Source organism: Rhinopithecus roxellana, chromosome 17 (genome assembly GCF_007565055.1).
Source record: "Rhinopithecus roxellana isolate Shanxi Qingling chromosome 17, ASM756505v1, whole genome shotgun sequence".
Classification (NCBI taxonomy): Eukaryota; Metazoa; Chordata; class Mammalia; order Primates; family Cercopithecidae; genus Rhinopithecus; species Rhinopithecus roxellana.
Window position 1 is genome coordinate 10186673 of NC_044565.1, and position 3459 is coordinate 10190131.

Here is a 3459-nt window from a genome sequence, read left to right on the forward strand (position 1 = left end):
TTTTTAAACCCAGGTTTATGCCTGTTCTAAAAAATGAGGACAGATCGAGTTATTGCCATGCGGGTGGCTCTCCAAGCATTCCAGTTGCATAGCTCTTCCAGAATATTTCTTGACTCACTTATTTAAGCACTTTCTATTGCCGTTACTGAGCAGATTACAGAATCCTCCCGGCCCTTTCACCAAACCCATCTAGAGCTGATATGGATCTGCCCGTGCCTATTTGGCAGATAGAAAGATAGAGGAACGGGAAGGTGAAGTCCACTGTTACTCATGAAGGATTTTGACCAGTAACCTCAGAAGAGTCAGAGGAAGAGAAAAAGCATGTGCTCTCCTCTTTCCTGCTTTGCTTTTCTGCTTCCAAGTCCCTCCTCCAAGCAGGAAGATCTTTCCTGAGCAGCAGTGCACCTGGGTGTGAGGACCCAGAGGGAGTGTGGTGGAGAGACATGAAGGGGTTAGTTCCTGAAACGTTCTGTTCCCTCTAGCTCCCATGATCCTTGACTTCTTGCCTCTCAAGTCCTTCTAGGGATTTTCAGCCTTTTGGGAGGCTGGGCTGACCTCGCTCACTGCTGCGCATGCTCTCTGGAGCTTTCTTTTTTTTTTTTTTTTTTTTGAGACGGAGTCTCGCTCTGTCGCCCAGGCTGGAGTGCTGTGGCCGGATCTTAGCTCACTGCAAGCTCCGCCTCCCGGGTTCACGCCATTCTCCTGCCTCAGCCTCCCGAGTAGCTGGGACTACAGGCGCCCGCCAGGTCGCCCGGCTAGTTTTTTGTATTTTTAGTAGAGACGGGGTTTCACCATGTTAGCCAGGATGGTCTTGATCTCCTGACCTCGTGATCAGGAGATCACGTGATCCGCCCGTCTCGGCCTCCCAAAGTGCTGGGATTACAGGCTTGATCCCACCGCGCCCGGCTTTCTTGTCCTCTTTTGGTTGTTGCTTACTAGCCCCTCATTCCCAGGCCTTTTTCTGAGGAATCTCTGTTAGTTCAGGCAGTAACTGGCTGTGAAACCTACAGTAGTAAGTTCTTTGGGTCTCAGTGTTTTCAGATGTTTCTTCTTTGTGGAAACTCTTTATAAATCCCTCACAAAATGGGATGTCAATTCTCAATATGTAAAAATAATCAAAGTGCAGTTAAATGGTGACTGATGGCCTGTGGTCTGCATTCTTTCAGTTTTCTGCCTCTTTGTATATCTTTCAAGCTTGAGAAAGATCCTCTATAGATCAGGAAGATGTGCCCAGTAAGAGATTTGACCTTTGCTGGTTTCTTGACATGGGCTTTGATGAAATCCTTTTAGCTCACTTTAGATGATTCTTCTCAAGGGGGATATCAGCCCCAGGACACCCCAGGCCTCCATACCTAAGCCCGGGCTTGCAGGTCTGACAACCCAGGGCCAGCACTTTGTTCTTACACTGTGCTGAGTGGTAGTCCTTCCACCCCTGCTGTGGCTCTGGGACTATAGCCTCTGCCTTAGGAACACTTAGGAGAGGAATTGATGAAATTCAAACTATTTTTAAGGAGTTTTTTGTGTGTGTGTGTGTGCTGAGTTTGCATTGTAAGAGGAAGGTAGAGCACGGGCCATCTCTCCCTCCTCCACTTATATTTATTCTGCACCTACCTGCACATGACACTCTGCTATTCCTCAGAGAAGGTTCTGACCTTTGTGACCACACTTTACGTTTTCACATTGCAAGGCAATTTCTGAAGAGCTTTTCCCAGCTAAGATCTCATTTGAGCCTCACAACAACTCGGACAAAGGAGACTTAAAACAAAACAAAAAACAAAACAACTCACAAAACCAAAACAAAAAACAACCCCCAAAAACCTTAGATGAATCTAATTCCACAGTTTAATTAAGCAAAGAACAATTCGTGAATTGGGCAAGCCTCAAACCAGAGAATCTGGCACTGCCGTTTGGTGGAAGAACATTTGTGGACAGAACAAAGGAGGTGATGGACAGAAAACGCAAGTGAGGTACACAAACAGCTGGACTGGTTACAGCTTGGTGTTTTCCTTATTTGAACAGCTGACTGTCTTTGATTGGCCGAAACTCTGTGAATGGTACAAGAGTACGTTGCATCCTGTTTACACATCCTGTTAAGACGGAGGAGGCAGTTTTAGGCGTAACGTAATTTAACAAGATTCGATGAGATTATACCTGTATGCCCAAGTTCACAGTAGAGAAGGATTGTGGGGATTTGAACCTTAGGCTTGCTGACTTATGCCATTGCGCCATATCATTCATTCTCCTTGTGGCAGGAATAATGAATGAATATTCTATTAACAGGTACTACCTATTAACTGCTTACATGTATGTCAAATGTTACTAGGTAGATACTTTTTACAGGCCTATTTCATCTTCTCAACAACCCTATAAGGTAGAAATTATTATATCCAGTTTGCTGATGAATGGCTAGAGATATAGAGAAGATAAATAACTTGCTCAAGGTTATACTTCACATAATTGATGGACCTTGAATTCTAATTAAGGCTGCTGCCTCCAGGGGTCTCTCAGTATGGGATGTGATCTTGACCCATCCTTATTAGTCCTAGGAGATAAAAAACGTACTATTGAAATAACAGAGCTGGTTTGTGGGTGATCATATACTATAGTAAATACGACATACTGTTAAGGGTTAATAGGTGGCTGTTTTCTGTGTTTGTTCTTGGAGATCATAATATCTTTGTGCCGTTCCGTCTACTTTCTTTTTCAATTTTATATGCTCCATGTTGAAATTATGAGCCCTTCACCCTATTGAACTGTGTGCCATTAGGCAAGTAATTTCTATTTCTGGGGTATTGGTTTCTCCCATCTCAAAATAAATATCTTTTCCTGCTCCAATCATTCTCTCCTTTTAATTATTACATGGCTGGTGAATGTTTGTATTGAATTCTCTTTGTACAATTCCTTTCAACAATATTGCTTGGAATTATAAAAACTGAATAATTGTTTGTTTTAAATTGAAATGACAATTGCAGGTTATGCTTGCTTTCAAAAAGATTTTGTTTCTGAAATGTAACTTGTTAAAGTTTGGAAATAAAGCATCACATGAAGAAATAAAGTTATATCAAGAAAGATGCCTAATACATGTTCTGATTGTTGTGCCTTTTTTTTTGGAGTCTCACTCTGTCTCCCAGGCTGGAGTGCAGTGGTGCCATCTCAGCTCACTGCAACCTCTGCCTCCAGGGTTCAAGCGATTCTCCTGCCTCAGCCTCCCCCGTAGTTGGGACTATAGGCATGCGCCACCACACCCTAATTTTTGTATTTTTAGTAGAGACGAGGTTTCACCATGTTGGCCACACTGGTCTTGAGCTCCTGACCTCAAGTAATCCACCCACCTCGGCCTCCCAAAGTGCTGGGATTACAGGTGTGAGCCACTGCACCCGCCGTGCCTTGTTTTTAGTATTAGTCTTTCCTTTCCTTTCCCTTTTTTCGCTTTCTTTCCTTTCCTTTCCTTTCCTTTCC